Here is a 22,180-nt window from a genome sequence, read left to right on the forward strand (position 1 = left end):
CAATTTCGCCAAGTGAGACATGCGTTATCCTGGTCCAAATCACTCCCAGCACCAAAATCACAGCACTGCTTTGGCGAAACACTTAGTCTTCATTTGCATGTGGTGGAGACTTTCTTTCGAGGAAATTTTTACAGCATATAGAGAGGGAGGAGTAGGGCATAGCTACAGTGTTCTCCCTGCTCCCATGAGATGCATTTTATAAATGGAGCGTAATTTATGCCTCCCATCCCTCCTTGGCAAGAACCACATCCAAATCACAAGCAGATCCCAGCCTTTGTAGGAAGGGAGAGCTGTCTCTGCTGCACCATTCCCTCTTGATCTCACCTGGATAATAGTTCTGCAATGTGACTAGAAGAGGAGGGTTGTGGGACAGGCACTCTTCAGGAATCTTACATCCTCAAACCCATAGAGATTCTCTGACTTAAGTTCCTACTCACAGGAGTCATTTTAAATTAGACCAGCCCCCCGCTCCCTCCTTCCCATGCAGCAGAATCCTCCCTACTAAGGAGGATTCCAGAGGTAGTGGCTGATATAGGAGACTGAAATGAAGCAACCACGGAATCACTGCCAAAACGTGAATTCTTGCATTTCCCCTGAAATACAGGCTGAATTTCATTGATCTGTAAGTTCAGGGGTGTGAATCTTCCATGTGCTCCATAGGGTGGGAGGACAATGATAAACAAGAGGTAACTTCACAAACAAATTTACAGCGTTCCTAGTCTTTATTGGGCTTAACAGGAAATCCCTCCTGGGGACAATATTGGATCAGGCAGTGAAAGCCTGAAATTTGACTGCGGGCCTACAAACAGGAAAGTAGAAGAGTAATTTCAGCATTAAATAAACTGTAAGGTCTTTGTGTTTGCAGAGCGCCTAACAGAAGAGGTCCCTGAGCCAATTGGCTCCTTTAGTCACTATTGCAATACAAGCAGTAATAAAAACAACAGGAGCAGCAGCATTTCAAATGCAGCTCCATCATTTGGACTGGAATTTTTTCATCTGCTTCTCTCAGTCCAGCAGTGACAGCTGCTGGACTGTGAGAGAGGCAACTAAAACCTTTTGGGCCACAAGGCAGACACTTTTTTACTCATTTTTGTTCTCTTGTTGCATCACTACCCATAGTTCAGAGTCATTCTACATAATGCACAGCAAAAATCAATGACCAAACAGGTAGCACATGCAAAAAGAGAGACAAATCAATGCTCCCATATCAATGTATCAAATCAGAAGGCCTAGTTCTACCCAGGTACTACTTATTATTTAATATTTGTATTGCAGAAGTACTTAGGAGCCCCAGTTATGGACCAGGACTGCAGTAGGCACTGGACAAATACAGAACATAGAGATGGTCCACTCCCCACCTAGTTTTACCTATTTAGGTAAGTTAGATCACTGTAGTTCTGAGCAATGAGTTTTCAACCTCATTTGCATAATTGTATTCGTCTGTAGTCCACTGTACTTAAATACTTCATACTTCAAGACTCCACATGAGATTTTAGTATAAAACAACATGCCTAATTTATGTTAATTTAAAAGCTTTTGCATTGTTTTAAGAAGCTTCCTGTTCCCCCCCCACTTTTTCCTTCAACTAATGATAGCAATGGTTAACACACACAAGAAAGGATCATAGCTTATTTCAAGGTAGATTTCTTTTATTAATAGGAATGTCTATAAGAAGATTGTTGGAGGAAAACAAAGACAAATATGCCCCAACAGGCTTTAGAACTACACAGAAAGGAGTGGCTACATTTGCCATACAAATCAGCATTCCTATTCCAAATTAATACATAAATAAAAAGGTTCTCCAACTTCTGAGGGGATGTAATACAAATAATATAAATGGAAGGGGAAAAAAACACACATAATCTACTGAGTCATATTTATGAAAACCTAATCCAGTTGCATTGACCTTGCAATACATTAATTCTACACCACAGAGCCTGCATAAAATATGTGTTTTAAAAAATAAGACTACCATTTTATGAACCTGACCCACTACCAAAAAAAGCCTATCTATTGAGCCACTGGTCTATTTTTAACTGGACATTTCACAAAGAACGTTTACTATCTTGTTTTTATACAAATCCTATTAAATGGGCATGAAACAACATTACATTAGTTATTTCTGCAATAAAACAAGTTAATGCTCTAATAGGACTGTTACTGATAGAACTACAGAATCATATAATGTTCTAAAAGTGTATATGGAGATTTACATATTCAGATAGCCTTACTGAGGCACAAAATTATCTTATAATACATGTAAACCATGCACTGTCTGAAAACAGATCTGACCTCATTGCAGCAGTTCCCATTCTACAACAAATCCTTAAAAAAATATTCAGAACCCTTAATTTCTGGGTTAAAGTCACCGCAGCAGTGGCTTTATGACCATAAATATGCAAGTTTATCCATAAGTATCTACACATCTCTTGCAAAGAGAATCCCCACTCCATACCACAGCTGGCTGGTCATGGTTCCACACCATTTAAAGAGGCTAGCAGAGTGGCTTTCTTATGCTCTGTCCCTGCCTGGAGGACCAAAGGATGAGTGGGGAAGTCTCTCCTTTTCCGCGTGCATCTGCAAAGGGATTGGGCACAATATTTTCTATAAGCCATACTGTCCAGTTCAGGTCACTATGTCTGATTAAATATACCGTTAAAAACTGGTGATAATACAGTGGAGATTTATCAAAGGTGATCTATCAAAGACGATGAAAAGATTAATTAGTGATAAGGAGGGATTTACCAGAGACCTATGTAAACAACAAGAAACAAGCAGAGCAGCTAACTCAAAGGATCTGATCTCTGCACAAAAACTATACTCCCCCAACAGCAATATTTCTATCTAAATAATCAGAGTTAGCTGAATGTAGTCTGCCATGGTCTTCACCAAGCAGGCTGTTGACAACAATATTCAGACATAGTAAAATTTCATAGACCCACTCCTTCCATTTACTGCTCCTTCCCCAGCCTCCACCATCTCTCTTGTTCTTGGTCTACACTAGGTCCTGATCCTGCAAACCCTTATACATATACTTAACTTTCCTACTGTGAGCAGTCCCATTGAAATCAAGGTAATAAAGATAAGCACAAGTGTATCCTGTTTGCAGGATAATGGCTTACACTGTAAGATCCTTGGGGCAGAAATTTTCTTTATCTTCTAGTAAAAAAACATGTATACTTATGGTCCTACACAGGACTGGCGCTAGGGGTTTGAGCGCCCTAGGCAGACGGCAATTTCACCACCTCGCACGCTGGTCCCGCGGCTCTGGTGGAGCTGCCACAGTGGTGCCTGCGGAGGGTCCGGTGCTCCGTGGCTCCGGTGGAGCTGCCGCAGTCATGCCTGCAGGCGGTCCTCAGAGCCATGCGAGCAGCCAACTGTCCGCAGGCACGACTGTGGCAGCTCCACCAGAGCCGCGGAGCACTGGACCCTCCGCAGGCACCACTGCAGCAGCTCCACCGGAGCCACCTGCCGCTCCCTCCGGCAAAACAGCGCCCACCAATTATTCGGGCGCCCTAGGTGATTGCCTAGGCTGCCTAAATGGTAGCACCGGCCCTGGTCCTACATAAATTATAACAACATGTGAAATTGGTTCAATTAGAATTGTTACATCTTGATAGAAAATGGCTGAGAAGTGACAGGACTTAACATTTAAGTTACCTCTGATGTACTAAACCCGTTACGTCTGACGATCTGTTCAAGGTCATTCAATAGGCCGCAACTAAGGGCTCTAAGGTTTGAGAGAACTATAACAAGAATTCAAATGAGGTATTATGAGGAAAAGTGAAGAGGAAGAATAGACTTCCAACTGGTATGACAGAAACAATCAAGATTACTTTACTTGAGCTTTGTAACGGTATGGACTTTAGCATGAGATATAAGGCAGTTTTGTCTTTGAAGTAACCAGCCTACCTTCAGGGGGCAATGAGGACCTGTCCAACTTGGTTACGGTCTATGAGACTATTTTTGCAATACTCTGGTACAAAAAAGTTTAAGTGTTTTTAAATTTGAAAATCTCTGTAAAAAAGTGGGAATGATAATTCTTGGCATGAAGACTGACAGCTGCCTGCTTCTGGCACTTGATCTAAGATAATTACTAGTACTTATCCATGGGTCCAATTCTACTTACAATGAAGTTAACATGCAGTTGATCATTAACTTCAGTAGGAGGATCAAGCCCTATATATCACTATAACTTGTAAATTCTTTCACACAGAAGGGAGACAGGAAGCATACATAATACAATATTGTTGGTTCTGAGTCTAATTTATATACACTTGAAGAATTTTAAGTGACAACACTGTAAATTTCATCTCTTCTAAGCAACTTCAAATATTATAAAATGGATCATTTTTGTGTTGCATTTTACAAAAGAAATATGTATGATAAACTGGAGAAACGGGCTGAAATAAATAAGATGAAATTCAATAAGGACAAATGGAAAGTATTACAATTAGGAAGAAAACAATTGCATAAATACAAAATGAGAGATGATTGCCTAGTAAGTAGTACTGTAGAAAAGGATCTGGGGGTTTTAGTGAATCATATACTACACATGAGTCAACAATGTAATGCTGTTGCACAAAAAAAAAAAAAAAAAAAAAGCAAACATAATTCTGGGATATATTAGCAGGAGTGTTGTAAACAGGACATGAGAAGTAATTGTTAAACTTTATTCAACAGTGATAATGCCTCAGAAGGAGTATTGTGTCCAGTTCTGGGTACCACATTTCAGGAAAGATGTGGACAAATGGAAGAAAGTCCAGAGGAGAACAACAGAAATGATGAAACGCCTAGAAAACATGGAAAGATTGAAAAAGTTTGTTTAGTCTTCAGAAGAGAAGATGGGGGAGGGGAACATAACAGTCTTCAAGTACATAAAAAATGTTATGAAGAGGAAGGTGATAAACTGTTCTTAACTACTGAGGCCAGGACAAGAAGCAATGGGCTTCAATTGCAGCAAAGGAGATTTAGTTTAGACATTAGGAAAAACTTCTTAACTGTAAGGGTAGTTAAGCACTGGAACAAATTACCTAGGGTGGTTGTGTGATTTTTGTCATTGGAGGTTTTTAAGAACAGGTTAGACAAACATCTATCAGGGATGATCTCTAGATAATACTTAGTCCTGCCTCCATGCAGGGGACCGGACTAGATGACCTATCAAGGTCCCTTCCAGTCCTATACCTCCATGATTCTACAAACACTGAGCACTTAAAATTAAAACAGGCATAAAATCCTTGCACAGATCTAGGACTAGATATATAGTCCTGTATTGATCAAAAACAGCATAGAATAAATAATCCAACCTTTTAGAACCAGAGTCATATTGCATCTGAATGTCTAAGAATTTCCCATATGATTACTAATTGAACTAAATTATTCATACATATTCCAAATTTCCCTCAAAAACCTTATCTAACAAATAAAAAGGGAGGATTGCATGCTACTTACTCAAGAGCAATTTTGTTTACATTTTGCTTTCAAGAATTTAATAAATACACAAAATCTATCAACTGCAGTCTTGTATAAGTAATAGCTGTTTACAAAACAAAACTCAATGCAACTCCCGCTCAGGTTGGAAGCAGAAGTATAAATAGATCCTAAGATACCATTAAGAGTTTATGGAGTTCCTAACAAGTCATTCCTTTACCATGCACAGCGGACATCTATTTACCCTCCAATACCAACCGACACGGGGGTTCAAAGATTTTTTTGGTAAAGTTATTTGATAACTATTTTTCATTCTGAAATAAAAAGCCGCTTAAACGACGGAGTTCCTCCAGCAGAATCACCCCCGGCTGGGGACTGAACAGCAACACAGAAACGCATTCCCACGTTTCCACCCACGCAGAACCGCATCAGCGAGCACCAGCGCCGAGTCCGCCCTTACCCGCGTGTAAACACAGCCACCTCCTAAAACTGGAGACGGCCAGGAGACCAGCAGGAGAGGCGCCGGCTCCAGATCGGGGGGGTCCGATTCCGAGCCAAGCGACACCGGCAGTGACCTAACCGGGCTGCGAGCAGAGGCAGCAGCGCCGCTGACAGACGCGATTGCTCCCCGGAGAACGGGAGGGACGGCGTGTGGCAGGGGGTGGCACTGAGCCCGTTCCCCCGGGGGAGGCACCTCCCTGTCTGTGTCTCCCACCCCCCGCCACCTAGGGGGTAACGGGACGTTTCTCTGACCTGGCCCAGGTCAGAGGGGCTCGGCGCTGCATGTGGGGCGAGGCTGCCGGCGGGGAGGGGGTCAACCTGGGGAAAGCTCCCCCCAAATCGGTCCTTCTCCCCAGCCCTGCAGGGCCCCTCCGCCGACACTTACCCGCTAGCGCCTCTCCCGCAGCCTGGTCCCGCGGGCGGCGAGCCCTGAGCAGCAGCTACGTGGGGCGCCCCATAGCGCACGGGGCCCAGCTCCGGCCGCAGCTGCCGGTTCTGCGCTGCGCTGCGCAGCCGGGGCAGGAAGGCGGGGAGGGGATTGCGGGGGCCGGCGTCTCCACAGGGAGAAAGGGATGGAGGCGAGCAGAGCCTGCGCGCTGGAGCTGCGGGCGGGCCGCTGGTGTTCACACAGCAGGACCGGGGTCGGGCCCCGAGGCGGCGGCGGCTGCCCGGGCTCTGCCCACCCTGCAGGGGGAGGGGAAGGAGGCGGCGGCCTCGCAGCCCGGCTTGGGGAAGGAGGGGCTGGCCGGAGTTTGAATCTCAGCCGGCCCAAGACACCCAGCCACTGCTACTGCCCGGGGCTGGATTGTGCCGCAGAGCAGCAATGATACGCCAGGGTAACTGGGGCTCTGGGTCTCCCGCGAGCCCCCCCTCTGTCTGTCTGTCGCTCTCCGAGCACCGGGACAGAGGAGGGTGCGGGGATTTGGAGCCAGTGTCACAAAAAACAAAGCGGGGAGAATCATTGGGTTGTTCTGAACACTTTGATCACCACTTTCCCCTGTCTCCGAGGCCCTGATTCTGCCATCAGAGAGATTACTGCTCAGTTTCCAATTAGCTGAGTGATCCACCCACCACAAAGATTTCTAAAAGCACTGCACATAGTCAGTTTCACAGTTTTCCCGCTATGATCGTGGATTGCTGCACCCAGGCAGATCTGATTGGAGGATCAGGTCCTTGCCCAGGAAGCCTTTATAACAGGAAGGTGCATTCCCTTGTGTCCCTTTAATACATCATCTTTGTGCCCAAGTTTTACAGCGATAATGGTATAAACCACATTCCCATTTTAGACTACTGTGTATTTTGTATTAAATATGACAATTTAAATTCAAATAATCTGCAGATGAAAGGTTTGGCTTATCTTCCAGCCTGGTGCTCCTGATCTGTAACAAACAACACACTTTTTTTTTCATCCTGTCTTATCTTGCTTCCTCTCCCATCATAAGATAGCATGGCTGCCACAGTTAAAGCAAAACTTATTTGCATCTATTGCATTTTACCGTTAGGGCATTTATTTTACCTGTTGCATTATCTCTGGTTTCCCAAAAAAGGGTTTTCTGTCTTGAAGGGCTGAGTTTTGGAACACATACTGAGCCATCAACAACAAAGTGCAAAAGTATGATCTAAATTCTGTCACTGACTTTTATAGAAGCAGGGTCAAACCCCTGGGTGTTAGCATTCTGCACAGCCAGTGAGAGGATTAAAATTCACTGGTAATAGGCTAGCTAACTTGTTTTATTGGCTATTACTTATAAAGTAACTTCTCTGTTGACTAAGTCAGAGAAAACTTGCCAGTGGGTTGTAAATGTCAAATGAAAGTGAGCAGCACAGGCAGGGGCTTTTTCCTTAATGAGAATTTCCTGGAGCCATTTAGTCTTGCCTTTAAAGACATGTTGAATTTATTTATGGCAGGAGAAAGAAACGGATGCCTTAATGGTGTGGGACTTTTCCTCTATGCATTGTTTCCCATTTCCGCAGTTGTATTTGGCAATCACTTTCCTCCAGCTAATGAAGAATAGAAGAGAAATGATGTGCTGAGAATATTTTGCATACTCTGTATTATGCATATTTGGAGTTTTGCCAAATAGATTATATGAACATTTTAAAAAATTGCCTGGTCTATTAGCTGATATCAGTACACGTTGTCTTGGAGGCCCTGTTAGATGTGACAGGCAAGTCTTTTTTTTATTAACTTTATAACTTTATAATCCCTTTTGAAAGTTATATTTATAATGCAAAGTTATATTTATCAACAAGGCAGCCTTGGGGCCTGAGTGCCTGCTCTCATTGAAGTCAATTGCAAAACTCACATTGACTGCAATGGGAGCAGGAGCAGGCCCTTTTATAGAAGGCATCATTCTTGCAAGAATAAGGTTTTAGGAACATTGGATAGTGGATATATTTTTGGTACATTCACAAGGCAACAGTTTTTGCCTAAGAAATCTCAGTGGAAGCATCTGTGTGTTGCCAAGCTGCTTCCCGAGCTATTCTTGGACTAAAGTAGCCTCTAAGGAATTCCATAATTAAGACTTTTAAGATATCTGTCCATCATTAGGGACCCAATCCTGCAAATCCCAGGGATGAGCCAGCAATATGTTATCATGGAGTCTCCACAAAATTTTCTGTTCTCCTTTGCCTGTGATAAACTCTATGTACAATTTAAGAGGTGCACAAGTTTACAGAGAAGAGCAATGAAGAACTACACATCTGTATCCTCATTCAATTTAAATAAATTACATTAATAAATTGTATATTCTCATGAATGTAAAAAAAGAGAAAGGTAAATCACCTGGCGAATAAAAAATTAAATCTAATGCACGTGCTGGAAATGTTTATACTTTACTACGTTCTGTTCCTGAAAAACATACTAGGTGAAATTAAAGTTAGGGCAAAAGTCTCATTGGTTTAAGTGGAGCCAGGACTTCACCCACTGAGGATACTGATAATTCAGCAGATGGATTGTATTCCCTGTGCTGCAGAAAATACTACATCTATCTTTAACACCCATGCTGCAAACTTTATTCAGTTAATACTTATTGCAATGTTAAGCAGCTATTTGCATGATTAAATGCTCTACAAGGGAGCCTTTGTCTATTAAAATATTCTGCATGATGTACGCTAACTCAATATATTGCAGGACTGATCCCTATATTACACTGCTAGTGCAGTATCCAATGGGGATTACTCACATGATTAAAGTTAAGCACACGTTTAAATGCCATGCTGGATCAGATAGCTCAGCGACTTACAGTACTATATGAAACCAATCCTGCAAGTCAGTGGAACAAGATACAGAAGAGGGCTTGAAAGAAACCAGTGCAACTAAATATAAATTTCTTAATAAAGGATAAAAGACAAAAAAATGGTAACAGTCTTACTAACTGTGTAGTGGTGAGTGGAATTTAAATCTGATTTATGGATGTGAAATTAAATTGATTTACTTTAGTGTGCACAGTAGTGGAAAGAATTTGGGAACTTTAATTAAAACATATACAACAAGAAGATTTATAAGTGTAACTATTTTGAATCCTTCCATTAGCTTTCTCATTTCACTACATTCAGTTCAAGCTTCTTGCCTTGAGGAAAAAGACTATTCGCAACTCTGCCCTTCTTTGCTTATCTGTTCTTGTCTTCTGTTGTATTACCTCCACCTCCTTCATCCGGTCAGTGATATCAGCCTTGTCTGTCCAGCTTCTCACACAAATATTTCCATGCCTCATCAGTCCTTGATTTCCCTCTTCCTTGAACTAATCTGTAAGGCTACTGCCCTCCCCTTGCACCCCTTCTTCAAATTTCTCCTCAAGACCAACCTCTGCTGCCATACATATAAGAAATCAGACAAGCAGGAGTAGATAGGGTGGGGGGAAGCGGGGAAGTGATGCTTTACTTTATGATATTTTAAAAGCTTGATTGAGTCCCTCTCACACCCTTTATATGTTACTTCTTAGGCCTCAATCCTGCACTGTATTGTGCTGGAATGGACTGCTGTACCCACCTACCGCTTCAATAACTTCAATGGGACACCACGCAGACACAGCAGTTCACCCAGGAGCAATAGTAGCAGGATACAGCCCTTAGACTGTAACCTCTTGGGAACTAGGGCCATGTCTTCATCTGTAAATGGATAGTGCGTGGCACAATGGGGCCCCAATTCTGGTTGGGGGCTCTGGGTGCTATAAATATTAAATAGTAATCATAATTCTTGAGAAGCTAGCCTTACTAATAGTGGGCCCGATGCTGCTTCTATTGAGGACAGTGGCAACAGTCACTTACTTATATGGAAGCAGCCTCAGGCCCAGAACGTATAACTTTTCAAATATCATTTTTGGGTTGGTCTTGCAAATGGCTTTGGTTAACTTAAATCCTCTTAAATCAGAATAAAGGGATTATATTTATTGTGTGAATATACATTGTAACCATTTAAATATTGATGGAGAGAAAATGGAGAGAAAATAAAACCTCTAACATATTTAAAAGTAAAGTTGAGAAACATTTTCATACAGATATTTGTCTAGGGCAGGTTAAATTGAAAGCAGCTTTGTATCCCTTCCATAAGTTTTTAATAAAGCAGAGTTGTTTTTATTCTGTGTTGTGCCTTTATTTTTACAATAAAAAAGAGGAAAACATTTGTATTAGTATAACGTATGTAATCTTAACCTGAGTACCCACTTAATTACATATCTGAGTCCATCCTCAAACATCCTCCTGGTATATCTTACATCCTCACTTCTCTATCCTGAGCATACTTTAGGCTGTGATATGGCAATGTTCTCCTCACTGGCAGGTTTCTGCCCCTATATGGCTCCCCATCGAAGTCAAGGGCCTCAGAGGCGCAAAGTTTCTGAGTTCCCAGGAGGTACTCAACCCCCTCTCCACCCCAGTCCCTGCCCCACTCCACCCCTTGCCCCAACCCCCACCTGCTCTACCTCTTCCCGCCCCATCCCGCCTCTTCCTGCCCCCACTCCTCCTCCTCCCCCCTAGTGTCCCCTGATCGGGGGGGCGGGGCGGAAGGGAGGAGCTGATTGGCAGGGATGCTGAGCACCCACTTTTTTTTTCTTTTTTTTTTCTCTTTTTTTTTTTCCCTATAGGTGATCCAGGCCCAGAGCACCCATGGAGTCGGCGCCTATGAAGGGCCTACCCACAGGGGGAAAGGGATAATTGTAGGATCAGGGCCTTCGGGCAGAGATCTGTTTTCTGTGTGTTTCTGTGATACACCTAGCACACTTACAGGCACTATTAAATAAAGATTTCTACCTCTGTACTCCTAACATTTAGAATGTGGAAAGAGGTGGACAGTCTGTTCTTATTTAAGGCCTGGATATCTTCATTTTCCACAACATTTCCCAGTGTTTAAATTATTCAGGTACTTATATGACCCACATAATCATAGTTTCTGAGCACCTCACAATCTTCCATGTATTTATCCTCACAACACTGGACAGGTAGTGCACTGCTATTATCCCTATTATACAGATGGGGAACTGAGGTACAGAGAGGCTCAGGGCCAGATTTTTAAAAGGGATGTAGGCACCTAAGTCCCAAATCAATGTCCCTTAGTGACTTGCCCAAGATCACACAGGAGGTCAACAGCTCCTACCCTTCCTATTGCTCTTGCAGGACCTGTACTGCCATTAGCTGGGTCCCCCTGCAGCCTAGTAGCATCCCAAAAAGATGCCCTAGGGAAAGTGAAAGCTGGTGACACAGCTCAGAGATGTCAAGTATCAGAGGGGTAGCCGCAGGGCCACCCAGAGGATTCAGGGGGCCTGGGACAAAGCAATTTTGGGAGCCCCTTCCATAAAAGAAAGTTGCAATATTATAGAATACTATATTCTTGTGGGGGCCCCTGCAGGGCTCGAGGCCTGGGGCAAATTGCCCCACTTGCCCCCCCCCCCCCCATCTGGGCAGCCCTGGGTAGCCGTGTTAGTCTTGATCTGTAAAAAGCAACAGAGAGTCTTGTGGCACCTTACAGACTAACAGATGTATTGGAGCATAAGCTTTCATGGGTCAATATCCACTTCGTCAGACTTCTGATGAAGTGGGTATTGACCCATGAAAGCTTATACTCCAATACATCTGTTAGTCTGTAAGGTGCCACAGAACTGTTTGTTGCTTAGCTCAGAAATGGGAAATCTAGAGGGGCAGGGTTGTGGAGCATGGCTGGTCCAGCCCCCAATATCTGTGGACCCCAAATTCTCTGTTTTGCTATTATCCTCCATGTCATACACTCTTCCTTTGTCTCCTACCTTGTTTTTCTTTCCTCTTTCCCCCTTTGTTTTTGCCCACTTCCGTATCCCTCCATCTTTGTCCCTTTCTCTCTTATCAGGCTCAAGATGACAAAGAGGCTGCTCAGGGCTTCTCTCATGCTGCCCTAAGTACTACTAATGCTTCCACAGAACCTTCTCCCAGTAAGCTCGCTTCATGGCTGCAACAGCAGCAACCACTGACCAGACACACTACCGCATCCTTAATTGGATACTGCACCCAGCAGCAAGGACTCACTGAGTACCCTCTTGGAAGTCCAGGCCTTTTACAACTGCCACAGATGTCCTCCTCTGGTGGCAGTCCTGCAAAGAGGAGTACCTGCTATGGACACTCTTCTCTTTGACAACTAATGGGAAATACTGGACTGTATAAGAGTTAAAAAAGCCTTTGTGAATTTAAATGTCAAGGATAATTAATTGGTTAATATTTGTGCAATGATTTGAAAATATAAAACATTATAAGTGTTAAATATTATTAATTGGCATATAGCAGCTTGGTACAATGAACTCCAACAGTACTACTCCTCTTCGCATACAAATTCTGCTGCTAACGTTAAACCCAGTTGTCAAGCAAATTAAGCATGAGCCCCTAGCCCTGGACCTGATGCTACTCCAACTGAAGTCAATGTAAACTTTACTATTGACTTCACTGAGAGCAGCACTGAGCCCTTCTGTTTATAACCTATGTTCTCACTAAGTCTTTCCCATAAGATGAATTCAACAGAGATGACTATTTTAAGAGACATTTCATTAGAAAAACGGACACTTTATCTCTTTACCATGATGCCTCACCTCACTGCTTGTTTTTTCTTCATTTTTTTTCCTAAGTGGAAAAATTTTTAAAGCAGATTGATTAAGTTTAAAAGAGATGCTTTAATGTCTTATCAAAAACATGGTTAATTCACAAATACCGCTTTACTAATTAACACTCAATTTTGGCCATTGGTAGTTCTGAAATTAACTAAACACTTCGCATTCACTATAATTTTAAATATCAGCATTATTTTACCTTATCTTGAGGAAATATGAACTCATGTATGTAAGCAGAATTTCAAAAGCAGATAGAAAACTGCAAGGGTGAAGGTTAGGGGGAGGGATAGCTCAGTGGTTTGAGCATTGGCCTGCTATACCTGAACTCAGTCTTTGAGAGGGCCATTTAGGGGTCTGGGGCTTGGTCCTGCTTTGAGCAGGGGATTGGACTAGATGACCTCCTAAGGTCCCTTCCAACTTTGATATTCTATGATTCTATTAAGCAAGATAAATTGCATTAGGAGAGGGAAAGAAAGTTCTCTATAGGTGCTAACGGGATAATATTGTACCATATCATATAGTCATGACTATTTCAGGTCCTGATCTTGCACTCTGTACTCAGAAAAACTTCAGTGAAAATGTTGCCTGACAGCAGGATCAGATTCTTATGGAGCCTGGCAGTTATAATGACATGAATGAATACACCAGTAGATACATATTAGTACAAATCATTAGATTTTTTACTTTGGCTGGGATCACAGAGCATTGAAAGAGACACAGAGCTAGCTGCCTAAACTACAGGAAAAGAGAGAGGGTTACTATGTCTGAGTCATTCAGCTCCTAAAGACGAAGGCTACAAACAACTTCCAGTGAATATATCTGCTCACAATTTTAAATGAATTCACTTTACACACACTCCTAGATCTTTTCTCCATTTGCTTTCTCTGATTATTTGTTTAACAGGCACAAGTATTCACAGAAACGGAATTTTAAACTGATAATCACAATTATTTGTGCTGGAAGTGATCCAATCAGGAAATAGAAGTGATATCCTGTGACTTCTGTCCATTCATAACTAATTAACAACTCAAATCATAATTATTGACAGAGAAATTTGTGATAGATCTCAAATATCCCTTTATTTCAAGAGACATCACTCCTTTTACTCCCAAAGTTACCACATATTTGACATTCCCTCAATTTTATTGTTGAAAATTATTTATATTGAAAATTAAAAATCATGAAACAGAGATTATAGAAAGAGTTATTTATACTAAAGGAATGAATCTCAGTGTTGTAACTTTACTGGATGAATGTTTTGTGCCCTCCATTTTGGATCTTTGTCACAAATAGCATCACATTTGGGCCTTGGGAGGTTGAGAGATATGAATCCATACAGTTAAAAGAGACATAAAAAAAGTCAGACAGTAAAGAAATTGTGATATTCCATGAGTAGAAAGGCTACATTTTTGTGATATGTTTTTATTTGTTGAATCATTTTTCAGCTCTGTTCTTCAGAAAGCCTGAGGAGCATATAGACTAAAAAGCACAACAGGATGTGCAGATTCCAAACTAGTAAGGAGCGATAAACAGATAGCCAGACAGCAGAGCTACCATAGACTAATGAGATTTGCTCTCCAGGCATTTTGAAGAGAGAAAATGGTACCATTGATTCCTTCCTCCCCAAGGCTCTTTTGGTACTAGCTGCACAGTTCTTCCATGGATTACTAAAGGAAGTCACACAAATGAGTCAACTTACTGTGTCCAGGAGTATAACTCTATTTTAGGATGTTATGTTCCAACATACATCCAATCTCCCACCACTTCACAACAACTAAAAACAAACAAAAACACCCAAGGGAAATTATGTTTTTGCTGTTTTGTAAAAGGATCTGGTCTAATTAACTGCATTCATGTTACCATTATCACTCTACAGATAGGCAAAATGTCAATTGACTTCAGTGGGAGCAGAATCGGGCTCTTAGGGTATGCCTACACCACCCGCCGGATTGGAGGGTAGCGATCAATCTATCAGGGATTGATTTATTGCGTGTAGTGTAGACGTGATAAATCGATCCCCGATTGCTCTCTCATCATCTGCTGAACTCCAGCTCGGTGAGAGGCAGAAGCAAAGTCGATGGGGGAGTGGTAGCACCAATCCCGTGCCATGAGGACGCGAAGTAAGTGATTCTAAGTCGATCTAAGATACGTTGACTTCAGCTACGCTATTCTCGTAGCTGAAGTTGCGTACCTTAGATTGATCCCTCCCAGTGTAGACAAGGCCTTAGTGTTAGATATCTAAGGCCAACTTTACCCTAATATAAGCACATACAGTTTCCACTGAAGACAATAGTACTTGTCTATGTGTATTTTAGAAAAAGCTTTGATCCCAAAAATATCTAAGGTGAGAATATTAATTTGCATGTGGAAATCATAGTTACACAACTCTAGATGACTGCTTGATAGAGTAATTTAGCTCTAGACCTGAATCAAATGTTACTATTTATGGTTTATTACTACAGGTGAATAAAGCATCATCAGAAACATGCTTAACTCTAAGCTCATAAACAGGGTCCCAATAGATTATCTGAAAACAAAAGCCTTGAATTAATACAGCCTTGAATTAAAATGTTTCTGACTTTGATCAAATAATACAAAATTGCCCATATCTATGATTTATCTCTCAGGGCTTGTCCACATTTGAAATGGCACAGTGGCACAACTGCACCACTGCTAGGGTTGTCAACTCTGACTGAAGCTATTCTGGGACATTTTTCCCCCTATGTGATGTAATGTCATTTTCTTAAAATAACCTATTAAAAAATTGCCCAGATTGCTTATAATAGTCACTGGAGGATCAACGCTGATTCCGGGGGACTCCAGGCCAATCCTGGAGGGTTGGCAACCCAAAAACTGCAGCTGCACCACCGTAGTACCTCAGTGTAGACACTAGCTACACTGATGGGAGGAGGTTCCCTTGTCAGCATAAGTAATCCACTTCCCCAAGAGGTGGTAGGTAGGTAAACAAAAGAATTATTCCGTTGATTTAGCTCTGTCTACACTGTGGGTTAGGTCAGCTTAACTACATCGCTCGGGGTACGGATTTTTCACACCCTTGAGTGACATAGCTGGGTCGACCTAACTTTTTAGTTTAGGCCAGGCCTCAGTGTGGTCAGAAGCCAAGGAGCAGAGGTTCCCTAATCCAGTGATTCCTGAATTTTTTTTTAGCATACAGGCATCCTTACCCCTCAACTTTCTAATTTGAGATCTTAAATGGAATGTAAGTGTTTCACAGCCTTATTCTGGCCCTCTGTATAGCAATGAATTTCACCTTATTTAACAATTGTCTCCATTCCCAGATCTTTTGAAGCTGCCTTGAAAGGCCTCAGGCTTGCCAGTGTATTGCTCAGTAAATTTAACTAATTTATGTGAGGTAAAATCCTGCCCACGCTGAAATAAATTGGATTCTCTACAGACAAGATAACTATGAATTTAAGGCGGTGTTAAAAATTAGGGCAGATAAAGCTGCTCCTGAGTTAGTTTAACTTGCACAGCTGATAAATATGCATCTGATAACCCAGGCCTCCAGGAGCTTAATCATCTTACAGGATAGACTGTAGGTCTGAGAAATTATTTCTTCACTGTATCAGAGGGGTAGCCGTGTTAGTCTGGATCTGTAAAAGCAGCAAAGAATCCTGTGGCACCTTATAGACTAACAGACGTTTTGGAGCATGAGCTTTCGTGGGTGAATACCCACTTCTTCAGATGTTGCATCTGAAGAAGTGGGTATTCACCCACGAAAGCTCATGCTCCAAAACGTCTGTTAGTCTATAAGGTGCCACAGGATTCTTTGCTGCTATTTCTTCACTGTAACAAGTACAAGTAGGTTTTCTTCTTTTTTTGAGTTCATGTTTTTTCTTCACTCTCCACTCCCATTTTAATGGACTATTAACAAGATTAAACTGTAGAAACAGTTTTTCCTCTCTATGAAATTAAACCAAACAGTTCATGTGAAGGCAATTCATGTACATCACCAGTGCAATGATGAGAACTATCTTCTTACTGTGTCCTGTATAAAGTGCACAGTCAAGTGTAAAGACAGCTGACTTTCAAAAGTGCTGAATACCCACAATTCCTATTTGCTTCAATGGGAGGTGCTGGCACTCAGCACCCGGAAAATTCAGGCCATTACTAGGCCCCTTTCTCCTATATGCTCCAGAATTAGGAAACGTCCATACATATGCTTGTGGTAAGGTTGTATATGACCAAATTCCACCCAAACACCACTTCCTTTGAATGTTTAATTACTTCAGACAGCATATCCCTCCTGTTTTATATAAGGGACGTGCAAGGTTCAGGGAGACTTGTGTGACTTTGTAAAGCTAGCATACATCTCTAAAGGGTGCTCTTGTCATGTGTTTAAAACATCAGAGCATGGCGATGGGTTCTAGAGACCTCTCTAAAGGGACATTTCCTTGGCTCTAGCTGCCTTGCACTGCTGAGGCAACACAAAGCAGCAGGACAGCTAGTCTAAGGGCCATTCTAGGATTCCACCAGCTATCAGCTCCCCCTCTCTGTAGGGGACAGGAAAGGGCTGCTGGAGATATGCCAGGAGCATTAGGGGTGGGACATATCTAGCACTCTAGCTGATCCTCAGATGATGCAGTAGTCCTTATGGATTGCTGCAGTTAGTATCATTTAGCAAAGCCCCAAGGCTGCTCTAAGTAATGCCAGGGGTCATTTTGGTTCCTATCTGGCAAAAGACTTGGAAACAGAAATGTGGGTTACAACCATTTTTACCCCTGCTCCTCTTTGTACTTGATGTAGCTGAGTATTTGGGTCAAAGGATGTAGCAGCTTAAAAGTCTCCTTAGAGGATGCAATCTTTGTGCAAATAACTCTCTTTAGAGCAAGGAATCGAATTTCTCACAATAGCGGTTCTCAAAGTGTGATATCTGGAGCACTTGCTGATGGCTTTGCAAGTGCTGGCTGTTCTCATTGTTTTTAACTATTACATCAAATTAAAATACAACTTCTAAATATATTTTGGAGGAGATGAGCCAAAAGACAAACTCTTTTAAGTTGTGATCCACAGTATGAAAAGGTGTGGGAACTTGCCTTTATTATATTTACTGCTTTGCATTATATTCAAAGTAATGCAAGAAACCTACAGGCTTGTGTATCCTTTAAGACAGGGGTCGGCAACCTTTCAGAAGTGGTGTGCCGAGTCTTCATTTATTCACTCTAATTTAAGGTTTCGCGTGCCAGTAATACATTTTACTGTTTTTTAGGTTTCTCACTATAAGTCTCTATATAATATAACTAAACTACCGTTGTAGGTAAAGTAAACAAGGTTTTCAAAATGTTTAAGAAGCTTCATTTAAAATTAAGTTAAAATGCTGATCTTAAGCTGCCAGCCTGCTCAGCTCGCTGCCGGCCTGGGGTTCCGTTCACATAGGCCGGCAGCGGGCTGAGTGAGGCCAGCAGCCAGAACCCCAGACCGGCAGCGGGCTGAGTGGGGCCGGCACCCCAGACCAGCAGCGGGCTGAGCTGCTCAGCCTGCTGCTGGCCTGGGGTCCCGACCGCTGGCTCCTGTCAGCCAGAGTCCTGACTGCCAGCCCCGCTCATCCTGCTGCCAGTCTGGGGTTCTGGCTGCTGGCTCCTTGCCAGTTGGGGTCCCAGCCACCGGCCCCGCTCAGCCCAATGCCAGCCTGGGGTCCCAGCCCTGCCTTGCCCATATAGAGTGGATATCTACCTTCTCCCTGGTTCTGGCCCATTCTCTTCCTCTCTCGCTCTGCACTGAGCTGAGGGTGAGGATGCACTGAGCACAGGGCTGGGGGTGAAGGAGCAGGTTGGGGGTTGAGGTGCAGGGTCTGGCCAGGAGCTAGAATGAGGGAGGGGGCTCAGAGTTGGGGCAGAAGGTTTGGGTGTGGAATGCTTACCTGGGCAGCTCCCATTTGGTGCAAGGGGTGCAGGTGGGAACGTGGGGGTGGGGGGGGTGAAGGAGCTCCCATTTGGTGCTCAGGGTGGGGGGTGGGGATGTGGGGGGGTGCAAGTGTCAGGGCATGGGGTGTGAGGGGGTGAGGATGTGTGGGGAGTGCAGGAGTGAGGGCAGGGGATGTCGGGGGACTGGGTATGTGTGGGGAGTGCAGGAGTCAGGGCAGGAGGTGTGGGGGCTGGGTATGTGTGGAGGGTGCAGGAGTCAGTACAGAGGGCTGGGGGCATGTGAGGGGGTGCAGGAAACAAGGCATGGGGTGTGGGGGGGCTGGGTATGTGTGGAGCATGCAGGAATCAGGGATGAGGTTGTGGGGAGGGGATGCAGGGGGCTGGGATGCAAGGGGGTGCAGGGGTCAGGGCAGAGGGCTGGGGGGGGCTGGGGGGTGGGCTGGGATCAGGAGGGCGCTCTCAGCCCCCTGCCCTGAGCGGCTCACGGCAGGGGGCTGGAGGGATACGCCCCGCTCCTACCCCCCCTTCCCCAAGGCCCTGCTCCTGCCTCCCTTCCCCGCCTTCTTACCGGTCTGAGCAGTGAGGGCACTGGGGCTGCTGTTCTTCCCTCCCTCGCAAGGGCCATCAGTGGCAGGGAGGGAGAGGAGGTGGGGCTCGATGAAGCATGCTGGGGGAAGAGGCGGGGGAGGGGGAAGCTTGGCTGCTGGTGGACCCTGCCGTACAGCAGCAGTCGGCAGGACCAAGCTTCCTCCTGCCCCCTGCCACCACCAGAGAGAGCAGTGGGTAGGGGGCGGAGAAGAGTGGGCTGGGTCAGGCAGCATTTTTAATTGCACTCTGCTGCCTACCGGAGTCCAGCTCAGCCTGCTGCTGGGTTCGACAGCGGGCTGAGCGGGACCCCGACAGGCAGCAGCATGCTATTAAAAATCAGCTCACGTGCCATCTTTGGCACGCGTGCCATAGGTTGCCGACCCCTGCTTTAAGACATTAGCGTCTGCAAGTTAGCATAAGCCTTAAGGCCTATGCACTTTGAACAGATAAACTTTGCATTGATAAAGACAACTGACTTTCAAAAGTGGTGAGCACCCACAATTCCTATTTGCTTCAATGGGAGGTGCTGGCACTCAGCACCTAGAAAATTCACCTAGGTAGATGGCGATGAGCTAAAGCATAAGATCCATGTATGGCTGAGACCTTATTTTTTGCCTTATAGTTTTTGCCTTTGGAGGTGCCAGAATGATGGTCACTGGTGATGAGGGGGAAGGTGATGGTGATGAGGAAGACAATGGCTAACATTTCAGATTATCCTGCTAGGGTTGGTGTGAGTATGTGGATGTGCAGATGTACCCTCTGTAGTATCTCTGTTTTACTAAGCTGGGGTGTTTGTGACTCTGCTAGATGTATTCATAAACTATCTTTGTAAATATAAAAGTGTTTCTATTGTGTGAGTGTTGCACCTGTACACATTGGGGTTCCCAACTATGTAATAATTTGAATAATACTGGGCCTGATCTTGGGTCAACAACATAGCAACCCTCAAAGTGACAACTGGGGATTCTTAAATAATCAATATAATTAATACATAATCTAAAGATTGGACAACCGGAACCCAGGAAGAAGAAGAAACTCTTCAAAATAAATTTAGATACGTTTAATTAATTCATGAGTGAGCTATACCATGTTAAATAAACAAGGCACATTATTTAATAATTTAAGGCCCTGATCTTGCCTTGAGAACTGTGCATGCACAGACAGTGACCAGGCAATTCCAATATAGGATCAGAGCCAAAGCCATATTAAAAAATAATCAGCTAAGGTGTTTCTTGTCAGAGATATCAGGTTATTCTTAATCAGGTTATTCACCTCTTTTTTCTAAGGCCCTATATTTCTAAGGATGCTTTACTATCTACCTCTGCTGAGAGGCATAATTTGATCACTGTAGAGCTCCCAGCATTCTGTGATTCTCAAAATTTTTAAAGAGGTGAAAGAGCATCTCTTAAAAACCCAAAAGCTTAAGTTGGCAAAAGTCAGGGTTTTGGAGATGTGACATTTGGAGAGACAGATCAGAGTAACACATGAGAAGATATGGAATCTTCAAACAAAGCCTGAGGGTTTTCTGATTAAATATTACATTGAAAACAGAGTTCCAGGTATCTGATTTATTCCAGCAAAAGGTCCTTGCACAAAAGTTCCAACTTACTTCTTGTTTACTTGCTGCTGCAGAAAAGTTACTTAGGCTTTCCCAAAGGAATCATGTATTCCAATGGTACAGCTTCCTTCAGTCAAATGCACAGAAACACACAGATAATCCCATTCTTTAAGTATAGTCTGGAAGAAATAATCTATCTTCAACATTTTTGGTTCTTGTACTATACAAAAAGCCATATCAACTTTTTCAAATAGTTTTGTGTTCTAAAAAGCATTCAATATTCTTAGCTGTCAGGTTCATCCATGACATCGTCTACTTTTCATTTTACGAACAAGTGGGATGTAAAGTAACCCTGATTAGGTGTACACAGTAGGTCTGCAATTTTGCATTTTTATTGATGGGAAATACTCTCCTGAGACTGAGGTTCAGATCTGCAAGCTCTACTCACATGAGTAATATCACTGAGCTGAAACAATCCTGATTCTGCAGCCCAAAGTAGCTTTTTAGCTTCAATGGGAGTAGGACAGGGCCAGAAGTAGGCTACAGTATGGATGTTTATAAAGAAGGGTTTATGCACAGTGCAGAAAGCTCCAGGTGCTCTCTAGTTCCGTACTGATGGAAGCACTGTTTTATATTACTCATTCACTGGGCTACTGTACTAGTACTAAGGGCCTAATATAACACTCAGTGAAGTCAATGGAAGGACTCCCATTGCCTTCAATGAGCTTTGGATCAGGTCCTATGTACTTGACATCTTAAGTGCCATTCCAGCATGGACTAATTAATCTTGACAAGCACCCCATGAAGGAGGTATTGTCTCCATTTAATAAATGGGGAATCTAACACAGAGAGAGCTTTTAGAGCTTTTTGTCCCAGGCTACATAGGGAGTCAGTGTCAGAGGTCAGATTAGAGCTCAGAAGTTCTTGCTTCCTATTGCATGATCCAGTAGATCACACACTGTATCTTGAAATATATCCTTAGCTAAATCCCTGAATTGTAACAGCAAATGTATTGAAAAAGGAGACTGAGATTTTTTTCCCCAGATAACACTGCTGAGACTATGCCCACAATTGCACAGCTGCATTTCCATTGTTTCCTCTGAATCCCTGAAACGTATAGCACACTGATCATTCACTGGGCCTCACACAGC

General features: G+C 43.3%; 1 protein-coding gene across 6 annotated transcripts in view; it reads right to left on the bottom strand.

The window, feature by feature from the left end:
• LIFR (LIF receptor subunit alpha) overlaps positions 1–6,530 on the bottom strand; it is an 88,281-nt gene extending 81,751 nt beyond the window's left edge. For 5 of the 6 annotated variants that reach the window (XM_050946882.1, XM_050946880.1, XM_050946879.1 and 2 more), the window contains exon 1: positions 6,317–6,530. The gene's annotated coding sequence lies outside the window, so the exon portion shown is untranslated. Of the gene's footprint in view, positions 1–5,890; positions 6,041–6,316 lie in introns of those variants that run through there. The other variant, XM_050946881.1, reaches the window with a different exon arrangement.
• Positions 6,531–22,180: the final 15,650 nt, after the last annotated feature.

The sequence above is a fragment of the Gopherus flavomarginatus genome, chromosome 3, assembly GCF_025201925.1.
Source record: "Gopherus flavomarginatus isolate rGopFla2 chromosome 3, rGopFla2.mat.asm, whole genome shotgun sequence".
Taxonomy (NCBI): Eukaryota; Metazoa; Chordata; order Testudines; family Testudinidae; genus Gopherus; species Gopherus flavomarginatus.